This window comes from Pteropus medius, unplaced genomic scaffold, assembly GCF_902729225.1.
Source record: "Pteropus medius unplaced genomic scaffold, Ma_sr-lr_union100, whole genome shotgun sequence".
NCBI classification, from domain to species: Eukaryota; Metazoa; Chordata; class Mammalia; order Chiroptera; family Pteropodidae; genus Pteropus; species Pteropus medius.
In genome coordinates this window covers 6,525,942-6,546,209 of record NW_024349803.1, presented here as the reverse complement: position 1 = coordinate 6,546,209, position 20,268 = coordinate 6,525,942, and the positions used below count along the sequence as shown (strand labels likewise).

At 39.1% G+C, this 20,268-nt stretch overlaps 1 protein-coding gene across 11 annotated transcripts in view; it reads right to left on the bottom strand.

Annotated features, from left to right (window-relative positions):
• Positions 1-20,268, bottom strand: part of TMEM108 (transmembrane protein 108) — a 482,840-nt gene that overhangs the window by 255,917 nt on the left and 206,655 nt on the right. For 9 of the 11 annotated variants that reach the window (XM_039837153.1, XM_039837152.1, XM_039837148.1 and 6 more), the window contains one exon: positions 14,372-14,486. The gene's annotated coding sequence lies outside the window, so the exon portion shown is untranslated. Of the gene's footprint in view, positions 1-14,371; positions 14,487-16,579; positions 16,626-20,268 lie in introns of all 11 variants that reach the window. The other 2 variants (XM_039837156.1, XM_039837159.1) reach the window with 2 other exon arrangements.

The window sequence follows — 20,268 nt, the reverse complement described above, 5'->3', positions numbered from 1 at the left end:
TTATTCCATTAACAAGACGTTAATGGAGAATTAATAAAATTATCAAAAACTCTAAAAAGGTTTCATGGCTTTTTTTTTTTTTTTTTCTGTGCATCAGGTCAACGGGTTACAATTTTCCAATGTCAAAAAATAACATGATATTGCTAGAGGAAAACATCCACATCAGAAACACTGGGGTAAGGAATGACTAAGCACTAATTTTATTTTCAAAGCTAATAAATGACCTTTTCTCCCAGGAAATGCATTCTCTGACTTCCCAGCACGGCATGGATAAGACTCAGTGTCCATCCACACAGATTTAAATTGCAGGAGTTTAGGATACCTAGGACACCTAATGAATTACCATGGAAAGAAATCGCTAATTCCTTTTTAAAATAAGTGTCAAAATGGGTAGCAACACTCACCTAAATGGTTCTGGAAGTCCATAAAATTGTGCCAAAATAACTCCCTTCAGTGTGAAGCACTCATTGATTTTCCTTTCATACTTGGGGAAATGTTCAAGGTAAAATGATAAATTTGAATATACATGTCATCATAAAAGGTCCCCTAGGCAGATACTTACACATTCCATGCCACAGAACTGTACATCTACTTGATACGATATCGCCTTTAAGTTATTCTAGACTTCAAGCTCCTAGGAAACAAAGATACTCCTCTGTATTCCTATCACCTTGTGTCATAGTGTATATACAGTTGAACTTTAATAGATGTTCTATAAAAACAATGTCCAGTCCTTTCCATTCATTTAATGTGCTGCCTTATTTAGATGATGCTGCAACACTTGCTTAGTAGGGCCAAGCAAATTTTAAATAATGTTATGATTTTTAAGAATGAGACACGCTCATTGTACATTCAAACTCCACAGCAAAATACCAAAACAAAATCCACTCATTAAAAAAAAAAAACTGCTAAGATTTTCTTGAATATTCCTTAAATGTGTTCACATACATACTTATATACATTTACAATTTTATATAAATGGGTTCATTTTATTTATGTTGTTCTGTGATCAGAATTGTTTTAACTTACTAACTTTAATGTACCAATATGTCGTGAAATCTTTACATAAATAATATAAAGAATTATTATATCATTTTAAATGGCCATATAGTATTCTATAGTAAGCACGACAATTAGTTAATAACAAGTCTCCTCCTAATGGATATTTAAGTTTATTCCTAGTTTCTTCTTACCAAATACAAACCTGCAGTGGATAGCTCTGTGCATGCATCTTGTAACAGCTGTGCAATTGCCTTCTCTAAACAAATTCTAAATGTTAAATTGCTGGGCCAAAGCGTAAGAACATTTTACATTTTTATGTATGCTGCCAAATTGCCCTCCAGAAAGTTTTTAACAACAGAAACAAATCATAGTGCTCCAGGGGTCTCTGCTCTTGTCAACATCATAATGGTGAACTTTATAACCATTTCCAATGTGTTTCTACTTGCATGTTAGGGATATTAACCATAAACATGCTCTAAATATTTTTTAGTCACATCTCTGAATCTTGTTTATAGTGATTTTCATCATACCTAAGTTTTATTGTATTATAGAACAGCAATTTAAGTTCCCGATCTTCATGACACATATGGAAAGATTCTATCATTCCAAACTTTTTAAAATCGATTATTTTCTGCTAGTAGCATTCATTATTCTTAACCTTCTTGTAATCAGAAACCCCTTTGAGAATCTAATAAAACCAGAACCACACAGAAAAAAATGCCCTTAAATGTAAACATTTTGGAGACAATTTCACAGTTCTAGAATTCATTAACCTTGTGTAAATCCTATTTTCTGTATTTGTTGTGTTTTTCTGCAAACTAATACAGGATGGTGAAATATTTCTCTATCATAAGACCATCTGCAAAAGCATGATGCAGAATATCCACTATACCTACAGGTTATGCAGGTTCCCTTCTAATATCTCCCTTCTTGAGGACTCCATCCCCACTGCCTCGCTCCTCTTCTCATGCATATTACATAAATAATTTGCAAATAAATGTGTAAAGAGGAGTTCTGTTTCATTTCTGCTAGTTGGTGTCTCTGGCTGAACCCACAAATGTAAAGAGTTTTGAAGAATTAGGAAAAAAATGGTAAAAATATTCTTTTCTGGTCTGTACCTTCAAGGGCTTATGTCAGAGAACCTCTTAAGTTTATTCTGAAATTTTAATTTTTTTATTAAAGTTCTATTTGTTCATCACTTATCCTTTGGCCACTCTGAATTTCTATAACCCTTGGGTGTTTAATTTTTACCTCCCTGTAGGACAGAGTTTAAAATTAAACCCTAATGAGTTAGGGGAAATTGAACAAAACTGAAAACTGATGAAGGACATAAATTATCATAGGACTGAGTGACACTAATAGAAGTGGAGCCAATATCTACTAAAACATACTAAAACATAGTATACTGCTTCGTAAGTAGCAAGGAAAAGTATATATATAAGGTTCTTTCATTATCAAAATATCAGTAGAATTACATCATTAATATTCATGTAACAGCTAAGCCATGTAGCCCAATGAAATTCCAAAGATCAGAGTACTCTAACGATGAGTGTTTTCATAGCATTCTTACAAAATTCAGAGGAATGAACCCAGGGTAGGGCAGAAAGGTGGGTTACAGGCCAGGCTCTGCTACTTATGAGCTACTTGGGCAAGTCACTTCCCTTCTCCTGTTGATAATCCTTAGCTCAAACATCACATCCTCACAAAAGCCTCCCTGGACTCTATAGCAGCTCCCCACCGTGGGCTGCTGTAGTTCTCAGTACTCATAACTCTCATAAGACTTTTAATTATTTGTTCAGTGTCTATCCTCTCCATTTGATAATAAGCTCTATGTCTATATTCACCTCAGATCCCCTGCTCCTTACACAACGCTTTGCACAAAATAGAGGGAGGGAGGGAGGGAGGAAGAAATAACTGAATCAATAATTGGTCAAAAAATGAGATGGTAAACTAGATCACCTCTAGGGTGTGCTTAGATACTAATGTATTAAGAGTATTTCTTGCTGTTGAATTCTACAAATTCTTGGGCTTAATTAAGTTAAAACATTTATGGATCACCTAATTTGAATGAAATCTTATGCTTGGTCTACAGAGAGAAAAAGGGTGGCTAAGGATACATGAGAATTAGGTCTTGTCCCTGCCCTTCAAAGAAATGGGTCTGGCTGGAAAAGAATGGCATTAAACAACTAGGACAAAGAAACAGAGTAACTTTAATGAAAACAACGCCTTCACCAGTGTGATGGAGAATCCAAGGAACAGAATGAGTGATCTGAGTGAGAAGCTGGGATGACTCTCAGATGAGTGTATACTACACAGAGAGGTGAACTGACAGCTCTGCAGCCACACAGCCAGTCTAAGGGGGACCTGATGACGAAGAACCTAAGCCCCTTCAATCTCCAGGTAGGGCAGGAGAAAGGAAGTCCTTATGTCAGAAGTGGGGCTCATGTTCCTGAGACTGCAAGCTCTTACCAGGGTTACAAGACAGGAAAGGGTAAGATTCAGCTAAACCAATAAAGTCAGAGATAGTCAAATCAATCCTATTGCAGACTGCTTTAGAGGCACACAGAATTTGGACCGATCCAGAAAAATAAATGCTACTCCAAGGAGAACCAAGCAAGTGGTTATTGAACAAAAATATGTAAGAATGATAAGTTAAGGTAAAGGGAATGAATAAGATAGGCTACAAAGAGAAACTATTAATGTAATGAAAACCTCATTATTCTGAGTTCCTGCCATGCGCTTCCCACAGTGCAGGCAATGCAAAGAATCCAAGAGAAGCTCATGGCATGGTCCATGCCGGTGGAGGCCACACTATTTGTGGAGAGAAATACGTAACTGAGGGGAAAGAAATCCAGTAAGTAACAAAGTCTCCCAGTTCCCCAATGTGGCCTCAAACTATGGCACTCAAAGAAGCAAAGTTCTGTAAACAGAGAGGCCTGGAGCAGAATTGTGAAACAGAGCTTTGTTATTGACATCTCTTGGTCTCTTCTTTTTTGTGTCTCTCACTCCTTAGGAGCATTCCTCTCCCACCTTCTTCACCTTGGGGAAGAGGACTAGTAGGCACGAGAGAGTAGCCACACTTATCAGCCCTGCAGCCAAAGACAGAAAGGGAACCCCAGACAGAAAAGATATGGCAGAGAGCACATCTGACTACAGCAGGGATTCTGAGGGCCAAGCAGGGTGCGACATGAAGAAGCAAGATGCGAGTCCTTTTTCCTTCCTCGGAAGCAAACCCTCAGAGGGGCCGCAATCTTACCTAGACGAGGCCCAATCCCAGTGGCTCTTCTTTCCTAAATTCTGAGGGAACAGGGAGAGCTTCCAGGAGCAGGAGAAAAGTTCTCATTAGCCCGAAGGGCAGGAAATTGAGAGTATTATTTTAAAATAAAGATGCCATAGGATATTGAAACTTACACAAGTCAACAAAGCAGCCATGTATTTGAGATGCTGTACATCTCGCCTTCCATTTGCTTATCATATCCTGGTTCCAATAATAATCATCATCATCATTATCATCATTGTCTTTTTTTTTTTTAAATCCAACTTGATCAGAGGCTGTGTTTCTTGCTTCATCCAACTATGAATAATTCTGTGAAGAAGGACATATGGCTGAGGCTCTGGTGTTTCCCATTCATAAGGATTAACAAGCAACTTAGTATAACCTAGTCTCAGTTTATTGTCACACCCTCCCTTTCTTTCACCCAAAAATACACTCAGACACTGGTGCTCCCTCTACCACTGCTCATGAAGAGAAAAGGTTGGAAGGCTCCTGTTGCCTGCCTATAAAATCTCTCTATTCGAAGAAGTTATACTAGATAATCTTTCTGATTATAAGGGGAAAAAAATCTATCTTAACGCTTCTCCAAAATGGGAAGAACAATATACTGGGATGGATCCTTTCACAAATATTTTCATGTCTTTGTATATATTTCCCTCAAAAGCCCAAGGTAAATAGAGACAAGGCACAAAATGTAGATAACTGGTAAAGGTTCAATTAGCAACATACATAAGTAACCAAAGAATACAGAAAGAATCCAAGCAGTTGTACTTATGTCTCTCACCAATACACTCATGAGCAAAAAAAGAGAAAATTAATTCACCACACATATATATGAAATTATAGCCTATGTTAAAAACTAAAAAACTGACAGATCGAACTAGAAAAGCAATACAAGCATTTAAGTTATTCTTGAGTATTCTTTCAAAGCCGTATTTTGAGACATACATGAGAGACAATAAGGAAAATGGAAAAAGAGGAGGAAGAAAGAGTAAGAAGGTGCAGAAGGGGTTCGATTTTAAGAAACCAAAATTTATAGACCTAGCATATGGCTTAAACCATCTGAGCAAGAGGTAGAAAACCATAACTTAAACAGAATGAACAAAAGAAACACTGATATGCTTTCAGCCTCACAGCAGGAGCAGGGCAGAGCTGCCAGCCGCGCATCACCATTGTTTGAGAACACAGGCAGGTTTATTCATGCTAAACATGTTATAACTGAGAATCAATATGGGGCACAGCCCACTTAAATGAACTCAAAAGGGTTTGTCCAAGAAATCTTGTCAATGTCATGTTGCATTTTATTAAATGATGCTTGGAATAAAAAAAGCCTGTTGGTTGGGCCTTGGCAAACTTTCTTTTAGAGAGGTATATCTCTTGATGGCAGTCATAGTCATAGCGTTTGAGCTCCATGATAAATCTCACTATACATGAGAGGGAACAAATGCTAAGAAAATGGTTTGGTGCTCAAAATTGTATAGGGTGGCCTTGAAATTACTGTCAGTTTCTGATGTGGGCAGATATACCAGAATACCATGAGTGTCCATGAATATAATTTTCACAATCATGGGTGAAGGAAGGAGGATGTATCTTTAGGTGCTTATCGACAGGGTTACTGTTATTGGAGTGTTATTTAAGATATAGTTAGAGAAGATACAGAAGTGACAGGCAGAGGATGCCTAATTATGAACTGTGATACAGACCAGCTCTGCAATTCTGATGTTCAATAACTTCATCAGCAAGTAGACATGATGAGCCTACATGTAGACTTCTGTGCTGGACAGGCAGAAAAGAGAACATAGGAAGGAAAGTACCCAAGTACCATGCATGCAAGCATCCTGTAAAGGTAGGTATTATGAATCCCACCTTACAAATAAGAAAAATCAAGGCTGAGAGAAATTAAATATTTTGTCCAAAATTATATTTCTAAAAAAAAACTGATAAAGACAGGATGGAAATGCAGATCTTGCTACTAGGCCAAAGATCTATCGATGCTACCAAGACAAATGGTCACTGAAAAGAGAAAAAGGGTATTCTGTACAGAGAAGAGAATGGGACTGAGGACCAGTTTGAAGAAGAAGTTTGTGCGCAGAAAGATTAGCAAGTCAGAAAGGAAGTTGGAATCAGACTGTTGACAGCCTTTATGCCTAATTCAGAAGCACCTTGTCCTACAGTCAGCTAGGAACCACAGAACTTTGGAAATAAGATGTAAGAAGGACGGCAAAGAGACTCAAGGATCTAAACAAGGTAACAGAGTTAATGGAAGGAGGGAAAAGATGCAAAGGAGAAACACCAGAAAGAACAAATATTAAAATCAAGTACTGTTCTAACATGGCATTTTGGTTTCTCAAAGTAAAAAATATTATTTTGTGTGTGTGGTGGGTGTCTCTACATAATGTTCTATTGTTTAATGCTTGGTAAATATTTTACTAATATCAATAATTTAAAAATTCAGAAGTGATCCAATCAGTGTTCTTTCCCAAAGAAAAGAGACAACTTTTGAAAGCTAAAGAAAGCACACACCTGTTTGCCTTCTTCCATGTTTATGAAGCCTCCTTTAAGGGGTATTGCTGATAAGGAATGGGTCACGTTTGAGGATATTACATCAGCCACAGCTTCACTTCTTGGAAAGGTAAAGACTCAGTGATGGGCTCTGGAGGAAGAGGGCTGAGAAGAATTGATCACCCCTTCCTGTGGCTCAGGGGAAGGGCAGGGCAGTTCACCAAGGCTGGAGGTTTATGCCCTGCTTTCAAGTATCTGTGCCCACAATTCTTATCCCCCACCATGCACATCTGTCCTCCAGGACCTCACACGGAGTGGCCTGTGGCAGGACAAAATCCCAGGATTCAGGATCCTGGGCATCTTTCAGAATCTCTTTACACCCTGGAGACAGCAAATGTCTTTACTATTGCCACAGAATCTTCATGGAAGGGCTGCAAATTAATTCCAGATTCTATGAGAATAATTTTGTTTTACTTTTGTTAAAAAATGCATATGCACAAATTTGAGTTATTTTATCTTTAGTGTATGCTGTAAGATTAGTACTACTTTAAAATTAAAATTGAAGATTTCAATCTGGCAATATGTGGTTTTACACACACACACACGAATCTTCCTGTTCAGAAGAAACACAAATATATGTTAAAACTCATTGGGCACAATGCTATATTCTTCCATTCTCCTACCTATTAAAAAAATTCAATAGAGGGGATAGGGATCTTCAAGTAAGAAGAGAAACTGGAGCAAATGATTCACCTCTGCTCCTTTCACTGCTGCAGTCAGCAGCTGGGTGAGGAAGCTGATCCTGATGACCTTTCTATAAAAGACCACATTCCTTCCTCAACCAGCAGTTGCAAAAGCCTTGCTGAACTCCTCTGTCTTTCAACAAAAGCTGCATCTAAGGAAATACTGAGTCTTTGTATGTGGCATCACCGTGTTCCAGCTGCCTGAGAAGTCTGAGAGCCTTAATTCAGTGAACGGACAGGCTGTTTGTATGACCACAGATCACACCACTCACAGCTATGAAGGTCCATGGAGCTGGGACATCATTCCTACTCTGACACAAAATCATAAATACAGACAGAGTCTTCTGCAATATGAGAATGAATTTCCTTGTAAAGTCACACTCAATCATTGGTTCAAATGAAACTAACTCTCCAAGATCAGGAGTAAATGCACACAACATGCTATAACACAAAACATTTTTAAGTCTATTTTGTAAGTCAATAATCTGCCAAATGACAACAGCTATATGGAATTTACTTTTAGAGTAATAAGCCAAGTTATTTTACTTTGTCAGAACTGGAATCTCATAAACCCAGCTGTTGAACAACACTTGTCAGAGATGTCAAAATGTCTTTCAATATTTAGACAGCCACCTAGCCATTATTCCTGTGGGATACATGGGTAGCTGAGAAAATCACATTTGACAGATGCAAAATATAAGATATCCATACAAAAAAACACAATTCCTCATTTCCCAATCATCTAGCTCAGCAATTTCTCTACCATTCTGTACTGGGATGCAGCCAGTCTTCTCAAAAGAATGGACTCAGGCTTTTTCAGTCACTATTGAACATGTAGACTCTGTAAATAATCTTCTAATTCTTTATTATACACACAATCCACAAATACTGTTTCTATTTATTCCAGGTGTTAAGATTCAGGACCCTTATGCTGGAGAGGTCTCATGTTCTATCAGTCTACCCCACTATTGCTCCCTCCTAGAAAAACTCTCAGGACCGAAGTCCTGACCAAAGCAAGCAGCCCTAGCTCATCGCTGTTTAGACCAAGAAAGGGTATCGGTACCTCTAAGACTGCCTGGTGTGAGATCAGTAGGGATGATAGTACAAAATTATCGTATTCTTTCTCTTGTTGGTCTATACACAGATCATCAGTTAGGGTGTAGAGACAAAAAGGAGAAGCAGGAAGGAGGACATGAGAAGCGTGGAAATGCTGAGCCATGTGAATAACTGAAAAGCAGAATATCGACTGACCAACCACTGTCACTGCAGACACATCCCGGAGTTGCAACGTTCAGCAACAATCTTCCTGGTCCTGAGTTAGTCCTGTTTCCATGAGACTATGGCACCTGAAAGGCCCCCACAATTCTTCCCAATTTGCCACTATCTGACATTCTGTTTTATTTTCTCATGCATCCTTACTTAAACCTTCCACTTTGTAAGGTAACTTGAAGGAGTTTCTGTTCATGTGGTCAAAGACATTCATACGGGCCCCACAAGATGTCCAAAAGTGTTCCTTTTCTCTTTACTATCTGTAAAACAATCTCAGATTTCGCATCTGATAGCCTACACATAACCTCACAAATTTAGGGCTACTTTGCCAGTATTTGTAATCACAGAGAAAGAAGGGAAATGGCTGACAAAATCCATCTCCCTTTGCTTGTCTTTAAATTGCCTTTGTTGCATTTTTCCTCCCAATAGATCGCTGCCACATGTAGACTACAACTTACTTTCAAGTAGATGTATAAGGTTTAGCCACAGTGAGTCAAGAATAAAAACCCAGCATCCTATGAGAGCCTTAGTAGTCTTTCTGCCCTCTGTGGCACTGACAGATTCCCCTGTGACTTCCAGGTTGTTTGCAAGGCTTGGGAGCCAAGCATCAGTAAAACCTGATTCTTCTGTTCCCTATGGAATAAAATTGGCTCCCTAAGCAGTCCCAAAACTTGGAAAAGATCAGGCCATATCAGATATAATGAGCCATCCCCTTGAAACACCTGTACCTTCCCCAACTCTAATTAGTCCTTGCTCCAAAAACAAAACAAAACACTACGCATTTTTCTAGCAGCCAGTGATTCTCAACTACAGGTATCTGGAAATATGGGGGACATGTTGGTTGACTCATGACTTGGTTAGAGTAATAGGGGCGTTTAGTGACCAGGGATGCTAAACATCCTATAATGGACAGGAAATTCCACATGACGATGAGTCATTCTATCAAATGATGAGTCATTCTATCAAAATGCTAACAGGACCTCCCTTGAGAAACAGTGAGCCCCTGCTAACATTTGGGGCAGACAAAAGCACAAAAGAAAGGCAAACTGAAGAGAGAAGGGAAGTAAAAGGACAAGCAGTGTGCACCCCACAAGAACTGAAGCAAGTGGAGACTGTCAATGGATCACTATCAGCCCCTATCCACCCTCTTCCCCTCACCTCCAGCAATAACACTCAGGGCACACAGACTCCTTATTCTCGTTCCTTCTACCATGCAAAACAACCTTGGGCTCAGTTAGATTTAAATTACATCTTTTAAAAATTGTGTTTTTTCCACATCTTTTCATTTGTTCTAATTATGATAGTTTCTGAGCAATACTGGTAATAGTAATAGATAATATCAACTGAAAATTCTTCCATGTTGCTGAAGGGCTTAATTACTAAATCTATGCTATGTCTCTTGGAAAATTTGCTTCAGAGGCTGATTCCTCAGGGGATAATTCCTCAGCGGTTAAGCTTGTGAATCAATACCCTGTTATGAAACACTTTTTTGAGCCACGCTGGGACTTACAAGAAGGGGAAATAAAAATTCTCTGGCCACCTCTCCCAGGCTCTTTGTTAAGCTCTAAGCAGTATCAGGAGAGACATCCTACACAAACACGCTTCACCACCGAGGATCAGGGTGTGGAGAGGCCAAATGGAAAGAGACAACTCAGCAGCCTTGAATTAAAGGGCAAATATTTTAGAAGCAGTATATTCGATTATGTCAGAGAGACAGGCCCATGGCACCTTCTGTAACACCCAGATGCCACAGTAAGGTAAAAGGTTCAGCAAGATACACTCACAGACTGAAAGGCTCCCCAAGATGGAGAAGTCCAAAACACAATTCTGTTTTAAATGAGTTGAGGTCTTGTTGTAACAAGAGCACGCTATCACCACAAAAGGTTTCCATGAAATAAAGTCCTTACAGACTAAAGCAATGCTGTCCAACAGAATTTCCTCTGATTAACTTTCTCTGACACAGACATGCGGTGTCTGTGCTGTCCAATATGGTAGCCACTAACCACGTGTGGCTACAGAGTACTTGAATGTGGCTAGTGCAAATGAAGAACTGAATTTCTAATTTTATTTGATTTTAATTAATTTAAATAAAAATAGACCCATGTGGCTAGTTGCTACTGTATTGGACAATGCAGGAGAAAGTTTAGACCATGGTTTGGGAAAATGATCTAAGAGGTTATCACAGAGAAATCTTATATATCTTCTGACCACCTGAAAAAATACTTTTAGTACCTGCCTCACTACAAACACAGTTCACTAAGATGTCACTACATCAGAGACCACTAGAGCAGAGCTTCTCAACTTTTAGTGTCCATTAGAGTAACTTGAAAGTCTTATTAAACACAGATTAGGCCCATTCCCGGAGATTCTGAATCAGTAGGCCGTGACAGTTCAAACAAGTACCCAGGTGATTCTGACGCTGATGGTCCAGGGCCATACTTTGGGTAGCACTAGAATAAAAACTAACATTCAAACACCAGCCTACCTCTATCAAAGTGGAGTTTCTTTCACTTGTCACCTTTCTGCTACACTGAAGTGCCTCTTTCTTCAAGGTACATAGAATTCTTCTCATTCTTACAAGGTTTGCTTAAAACCTATGACTGTAAATGTATGATGGAATGTAAATGAATAAGGTTGTCTAAAATGGCTTCTCTACATATTAGATCCAAGCTGGAGCACACTTGTAAATTTTGTGTCTAATAATTACAGGGACCAGAAACTTAGCAAGGCTGACCTCGAATCCACCAGGACAGTTTACATCCAATCCCTGCACTGGCCCTGCCTTAGAGTCAAACTGAGGCTTTCTATTAAAATAACGTAACACTTCACATCTAGGTCAGCGTTATGGCCTCTTCCACCATTTTAACACAGTACTAGTAATCAAAAGAGCATGTGTCATATTAAAACATCTTATTTATCATTCAAAGGACATATGTTAAAGATAACTCTTTCCATATTCCCAGAGATAAAAAGAAACAAATGTGAAAGTTCTAGAATAAAAACAGAGTCCTCCAAACATTCTCTGGTCTTTATTGTATTACCTGCAAAATCTATTCTAGGCTCAGTAGTCATTTGGGAGGATATTTTTCTTTGAGGGCGGAGCGGCGGGTAGGGTTACTTCTATATGTCCTTTGGTCTAATTATACATGAATCATTTTAACATTTAAAGACCACTCCGTCAAAAGTCATTTCCTTGACTGCTCTTCTGAATATCTTCTTTCTGCCTCCTCCACTTTCTCACTTCTTAGCTTTCCAAAAGGAAGCCTTCGACTAGAATATATTGTTGCAATGAACTAGAACATAAAGCCTTCCAATAAAATTAGAATCCAGTACTGTTCATCATTTCCCACACCACTAACCCTCTGCCCTTCTTCAAACTCCACTGTTCTTCACTTACTGCCCTCACAAGAATTAAGAGTGATTCTTGGGGCCTGGAATCTTGGAAGACAGGTATTGTTTCTTAGTATTTGCAGTTCCCAAGTAGTCACACAGTACTATGCACATTACTTCCTTAGGCTATTGAGTTATTAATGTTGTGTCTATTTTACAGTTAGGGAAGCTACAGTGAAATGAGACTAAATGATTAAAATACAGTCCCAGTGAAACTCAGAGCAAGATTAAATTACTGTGTTCCTTCACCAGTGGTCCTCAATCAGGAGCAATTTTTCCCCTCAAGGGACACTTGGCAATGTCTGGAGATATTTTTGATTGTCATGACTGTGGGTAGAGACCAAACATGCTACGGTGCGCAGGCCAGCCCCCACAACAAAGAACTGCTAGGCTCAGAATGTCAACAGTGCCGATGATGGGGATCCCTGATCCTCTGGCATCTCTAGCACTTTCTTTGGCCCCCTAGTTAGTGAATGGTTCCCTCTACAATTTGGTCCTTGTACAGTATTTACACAAAAACAGGCCAGCTGAGTGCTTTCCCTGGCATGCTCTACTTTTCAGTTACTTTTAAAATAAAAGATAAAGTCAGCTCTCCACAACCACAGGCTTCATATCCGTGGGTTTCACATCCTTGGATTCAACCAACCATGGATTGAAAATATTTGGATAAAAAAAAATCCCAGAAAGTTCCAAAAAGCAAAACGTGAATTTTCCATGTGCCAGGCATGCTGATTTCACGTGAATGAAGTTATGCATAGGCATATACTGCTGTAGCCTATATGCAAATACAACATCATTTTATATAAGGGACTTGAACATCCTCAGGTTTTGATATCTAAGGGGGTCCTGGAACCAATCACCCAAGAATGACTGTACATGGGAGCCACAGAAGAAAATGTGTAGGTAGGAAAGTCAGCTCCTTTCCTTTAATGAAAATCCTAGCAAAAACCAAGTCCCTTCATTAACAAACTCTAGCACTGAGCTTTGGTCTGTGTCTGGCCGCTCACCCGGACTCCAGTTGTTGACGTGCTCTGCAGCTGCCTTTGCTCTGCTCATCTCTAAGCACGTGTATCACGCCACAGCAGTAATGATGTATGCTTCGGGACTCTCCAGAGAGCTACAGCCCCTAATTGTCTATTTTGTTCAGTAAATTGTACTCATTACTGAGTCATGTGAGGCACCGAAGGACATCAGACTTTCTGGGTGCTCTGTATCTGACTCTGGATAATGAGACATTATCTGTTAAGGGATCCACAATGTTGAACTGAGTTGCTTGAAACCCTCCATCTAGTTTCCATCTGAGAACTTTAAACCCCTGTCCCTCATTCCCAACCATTCTTATCTCTGCTTAGATTTGTATTAATTATAATTTTCCCTTTAAGGAGCATGGTTTTAGCTTAAAGTCAGAAGCTGGAGAGTTCAGAAAGGATGTGATGTCCTTTCCACCTCTCCTTCCCAGATGTCCACCTAGACTCTGAAAAGGGCATACCAAACAGTGAATATCTTCTTGTCTCAAAAATCTTCAGAACAAATAAAAATCCAAAGACAGCTTTGGTTATAATGCTCCCGATGCCCACATCCATTGTCCCAAGGACTACAAAAAGACAAGGAGTAAGTGGACATGTGACTCCCAATGACAGTGGATAAAATAAAATACAATAGGCAGAACCAGGAGCTTTGCTAGTGCTATTATCTACAAAACTGGGAATCAACCCTCTGGTAAGCTATTTCCCCTCCTGGGGAAAAAAAAAGTGATTAATGAAGAAAAAGTCAAGCAAAGTGATCCATGGAGGAGGAGGATGCTGGAAGAGGAGAATACGAGCCAGCAAAGCTAACAGTATGATATAGCTACAAGAAAGAGGCCTAGTTCCCTTCTCTACGATATATTTCAGGGAAGTCCAACCACCCCTCTCCTCCCCCTAACAAAGGTAAATCACATCCCATACAAACTTATTAAAAATTCTTGTGTTTGAGTATTTCCATGCACAGATTCCATCCCATCACCCTGACCATGGTTTTATTTTTGTAACTGCTGATTTTCATGGCGTCTATGAATCAAGTCAATAAAAGTTTTGAGAGCTTGCCATATACAGGGCACTCCATTGCACTGACTCCGAGAGGCTGTTGAGACAAGAGCCTCTATGACTTAGTAAAACCAGAGAAACAATGGCAGAGAATGCCTTTGACTCACCCTGGAGTAGAGGGTAGGAGAGCCTTCAAACACACTTACATCCTCATGACCCATCAGCTCTGTTGCTTTTCACCACTCACTTCTGCATGTTGGACCACAGTCGATCGATCACCAACTGCCAAAGACGAAAAATGAATGAATGCATTAGACCAAAAGATCCATAACTTCAAGTCCCAAGCCACTGCTCGAGTGAATTTGTTAGAGTAGGCTAGGTGCTTAACACATAGACTCAAACACATGTAATGGCTCAAACTCAATAAAAGTTTATTTCTGGTTCCTATATGCACTGGACAGGTAAACAGGCCAGTCGATGAAGTGGCCCTCCCTGACCAGTGATGCAGGCACCCAGGCTAACAAAAATCCTGCCATCTTTAAAATAATTTCTGAGCTCTACAGGTGCTCTACAGGTGCTCTTCATTCTAGCCTGCTAGGAATATAAAATAGCATGGAGGCATTCACATGAGCATTGTTTTTTTCCTAAATGTGGATCACAACACTCTTTCATATTCACTCACATTCTGTTGGCTAGAACTCAGCCACATGACCATAACTAAGACCATGGGCTGCTGAGCATCTAGTAATTAGTTTTTATCATACAAGCCTGACCCCTGTCCAACTCCAAAAAGCAATATTAGGTTTAAAGTACAGAGTTCTGGGTGAGAACTAACACAGTAACCTTTATTAGTTACTGAAAAACTCTGAGTCTTTGTTTCTTGGTTTTCTTATCTGCAAAATATCCTGCTTCCCTCATTGACCTGGGGGGTCAATGTAAGACTCAAAAATGAGACAAAGCAGCATTTGCAGACTTTAATGTGCAAGCATAGCACCTAGGCATCTTGATAAAATGCAGATTCTGGCTTAGTAGGTCCTGGGGAGGCCAGAGAGTCTGCATTTCTAACAAGCTCCCAGATGATACCAATGCTGTTCTCTGACCACCCTCTAAGTAGAAAAAGAGATAAAGAACTAGAGAATATTTCTGTAAATCACAAAGTGATCTGTAGATATAAAGAATTATTATCCTGGTACCGACTTTGATTATAAATAAATTCCCAACTACCCAGCTTTTTTAGGACATGTTTAGTCTAGATATCAAATAGAACTTCATAGAGTATAGGGATTTTGGAACTGAAAATAATTTCAGTGGTCACTGCTCTCTAGTTTCTAGACAAGGAAACAAACTCAGAGAAGTCAATGATGCCTAAGAAATCTCATTACAACTCCGTGTGCTGGGATCAGAATTCATAAATTTGACTTTTTTCTGTTATCACATAAACTCAATTGACAACAACCTTCTGAAGAGAAGAAAGGGTAATTTTGATTTTTCTGCTAAACCAAGAACAAATGCTACTCTGGCCCATACCCAAAAAGGTACAAGAAGGTGGCATTCACCAGCATGGGTCACCATGGTACCAAATGTCAGCAAGGTATCACAGGACAGGTATTGAGATTTTCAAGCAAACGTTCTTCAAAATTTAGTGATCTCCAAAGTTATGTCTCACTTGTCCAAAATGTGACTTGAACACAAACTGCTGTATACCTTCCGGAAAAAACAAGAATTTTTATTTTCAATATATACAAACTCTGAGCAGCTCCTATTTGAGAACAATCAGAAAAAGAGAAAATGTGAGGTTAGAACAGGAAACAAATAATTAGCCAAGGAGGAGCAGTGGTTTCTATGGTAAACCCTGGGGACAGATAAAGAAACCTCAAGATTTTTTTTTATCCCTGGCATGTAAATTATTTTGCATCTCTGAGATCATAGTGAACCCTAGAAGCTTATAGTAGAAAGTAAAATGTTAGGGCCTCAGAAGTAAAAGATAGGAATCAAAAACTCCAAGTCATAAGTCAGAAAGGCATTGATTTATCCAGAAATAAAATGAGATTGGGGAAGAAGGGAGCCTTTTACTATGTATGTCATTTCCAATGAAGCAATGTGAATTTGAAAGTGTTTCAGTGAAGTTAGAAGGAAGTACTTACTGAGCAAGGAATGATAAATGGAAATCAATGCTTGCATAGCCATTATCAATTTAAGATGGGTAGAATGCTATTATTAGCAATTTTAAACATTTTCATATAGGTAAACCGTTCTAAGAACTTCTATAGGTTTACCTCTGTACTCCACCCCTAAGCCCTCTTCCATCATAGTTTCTTTTAGAGCCTCAAAAATTCTCTTATCCTAGCGATTTTTCAGAACTATAGAATATTTACCTCATTTTATGCCATGGACCCCATTAGCGATCTGTTGAAGGACCTTCTTCTCAGAATGACGTGTTAAATATATAGAGAAAAAATACATATGATTACAAAGGAAGCCAATTATATGGAAATACTCTTCTATCCACACAGCCCTTAGAGTCCATGGATCCAATTTAAAAACATCTGATTGGGGAATGACTCTTCTAGGATGATGAAAGTTTTTTCTTACAGGACTTTTTATGCAGAAAAGTTTTTAAAACCTGAAGATGCTTAGTAAAGAATCCCACTCAGGATTGATTAGTCAGTGAAGAAAAGAATAAGCTGCAAAGAGAAGCCTGACCTTGAATTTCTGCCCAAACACACTATTCATGCAGTGGCTTTAAAATACTACATTAAGGAATTACTCAGAATTTTCTTGGCTCCAGACCTGTACACACTGCATATCCTGTGTACTGACAGCAGGTGAAGAAAGGCAACACTGGAGAAGGGAAGACTGAGATGAGTCCAAGCTCGAGCTCTAGTTCTCTAGCCTTCTGCCATTAAATAGTTCTATTAGCCTGGTCAAGTCACTCAGCTTTGAGTTGAAAGTCTCTGTCTATGAAATGGGAAGGTTGAGTTAAACCAGCTTAAAGATTTCTTCCAACTCTGAATTATTAGGATTCTAAGACAATGCGCAACCGTTTCTGAGAAGAAATATTAGTGAGACTCCTTTCGGTCCTAGGCTCACAATATGAAAATACCTACTAGATGAGAATTTTTCTGCTTTATGAGAATCACCTAGCCATAGAAATCAAGACTTGGAAGGAATTTTAAGAGACATGTGCCACCTCACCAATCCCACTGACCATGTGAGAAAATTAAGGTTCAGAAGGGCAAGATTTGAGGTCACATAATGAGGTAATGTTAATGGACTGCTGTGACTACTGCCATCTAGCACCGGCAGGATTTTAGGATTAAACACTAGTAAGTGAAAGCCAGCTCAACAGATCACTTGGAGACAGAAATACACCTCAGATAAGCTGAGCTATAGGATGGGAACTGCACAACGAAGAAGGTGAGCAGAGTGCTGGCACCCAGCAGCAGTGTCCTAGACCTCAGACAAGATCAAAGCTGAGGCCCTCACATATACGGTAACTTCACTGGTGACAACATTCGCCTCCCTCAAATATCATGGCTACAAAATTCATTTCAAAGAGCAATCAGTTATAAAGAATAACTATTTCAAAAGAAGGAAAGGGATGAATGAACCCTAACTAATAAGATCAATAAAACCAAAGTTCAAGATTCGAATTGTTAATACAATCTTGAAAAGGACATTAGCTAAGAAAATCTAAAACTTAAAAGTTCCTAACAAGTATTTTAAATAGAAACTGATTTAAAATAACTTTGACCTACCTTCTGTGGACATCCATGAAGTATAGTACTGCTTAACCAGCATTATTTTTACTGATACTCTCACCACTATCTTCAGAGCTTGGAATTACTGGATATTGATCAGGTTTAAAAGTCATGCGTATATTTCCATAGTCCAGACCATGTATGTAGGCTAGTTTTATATGCAAAGCATTAGTAACTATGAAGTTGGGAATTCTGATAGAATCGTGATTTCAGCCTCATTCAATTAACCAAAAACATGACTGCCATGTGCTTTCAAAACCTGTGTTACAGTGTTTGTCAGTTTACCCTTTGCCTTCTCTCCTAAGACACACACACAACAAGCAAAGTAATCACACCCACTCCTCAATCCTCACTACACACACGCATCATTCCTATCTTATATAAACAGTTCTGGCTTTCAGAACTTGTTTCTTTTTTGGAGAGTCTCTTTGACTAAGAGCTGACACAGCCTTTTGAAATCTAGACTAGGGGTTACACACCGCTGGTTTGCCAGCTCTATATTGCATCTCCTCCAGAAATTCCCAGAGGTAGCAGTGCCATCTATTGGTAGGAAGGGCACAACTTGATTTCTGGAAGCCCGTGGGTGACATAACCCCTTAAAGACCTGAAAGAACGGCAGCCTAGATTTGTGTCTTTGTGAGCTTTTTTTTTTTTAAGAGCACATGGCAAGCATAAGTGATGCTTATAACCTGAGACACACAATCTCCACAGGAGACTCAGTCATGAAGGGCAGGTCTTCTGGAAGCCACATAAAGCCCAGCCAGGCTCGCCAATAAACGAGACAGCTCTGCCTGGAAATGCCTCCTCAAGGCTCCAAAGGCAAGCAACCTCACTGAATTAAAGATTTCTTGGCTCTCCTTTCCCCCTAGTGCTTCTGTATCAGATGATCTCACCCGTGCCCCCACCTGTGGCAGTGTTATCCAGCTCTATCTTACAGCATGTGTCCCAGGGAAGGTGCTCAGACCTTTCTCAATGTGAAGGCTCTTACATTTACACAATGTGACATAGATCCTGCTCAAAGGACACTACTGCTTAGGCATGCAGGTCTGACTCTAATCTCTCTCATTCACTCTCCACCCTCCCTGTTCCTCAGCCAGGGGACAAAAATGATGGAAAGGAAATGATTTTGTTGTTGCTTTGAAAGCAACACTAGTAGGCTTTTATTGAATCAGAGAATAAAACCTTGTCCTTTAGGTCGCTAAGGTACGTCGCCTTCTTCAAAATGAACTAAGCCTGCCAATCTTCTTCTTTTCCCTTCTGTAACTTAATAAGTGTTTCTCGACCTTTTCAAAACCCTTGACTCCCTTCCACAGGCTAAACATAAATGTTGCATGCCCTTTGTGCAGTTTATGTATTTTTTTAAATGACATTTGAGAAAAATATGAAAGCATGGATTTTTCAAACTATGCCACCTAACCCACACTCAAATTCCTTCTTCCCTCCCTCCCAATAACATACAAATCACTGACAAATTTTTAAATCATTCCCACTAATTTGCTTTATATTCCAGTCTATCAGGTGACAATATATACTACACTTTACTAGAGTCATTTGTTATATTCCCAAAAAGCTTTGCAGCAACTTCTTTTACTTTCATTCACCTCACAAAACCTCCAAAATTTGATTTGCTGCAGCTGATAAATGTTAGTTCTGATTCCTCCTAACAAATTTAAGTGTTCCTTCTTCAATTTGTTTTAATTTGCCAAGTAAATTAACTTCTCAGCGAGTGTAGACATTACACAGGCATGAGGTGTGTCTTAGATGTATGAACATTGTTTCCTAAAGAAACAAAACTTTGTAAGGGGAAGGTAAGAGTAATGGAAGAGCTTTGAAGCAGAATCAGGATGTCTCTGAGGAATCAGGTAAAGAAAGAGATTCTTGTCTATCTGACACCAGAATAAGTTCTAAGTGGATTACAGTGAAATCCAGAATACAGTAAAATCTTCCTGATGACAGCTGAACCATTTCGTACCAAGTAGACTACCAGACACATCAAATTAACAAATTAGTTAACCAAGGGAAAATTTAGATATATATATCTATAGATATATATAGATATATAGAGATATATACATACATACTTCATTATAAGATACACAGTAAGTCCCTGCTACTGCTGGTCTGGGGAATAAGAAGAAAGGCAAGGGATGCCTTACACACACCCTCCCTTTTTAAAGTATGACTTAAAAAAGACACCCCAACATACACACCAATTTTGTCACCCAGATGGTCTTTAAACGCGCACTTTTCAAAGAATTAAGGAGGTCTGAATAGGTGTAATTTAGACCCTGCCTTCCCTTCTC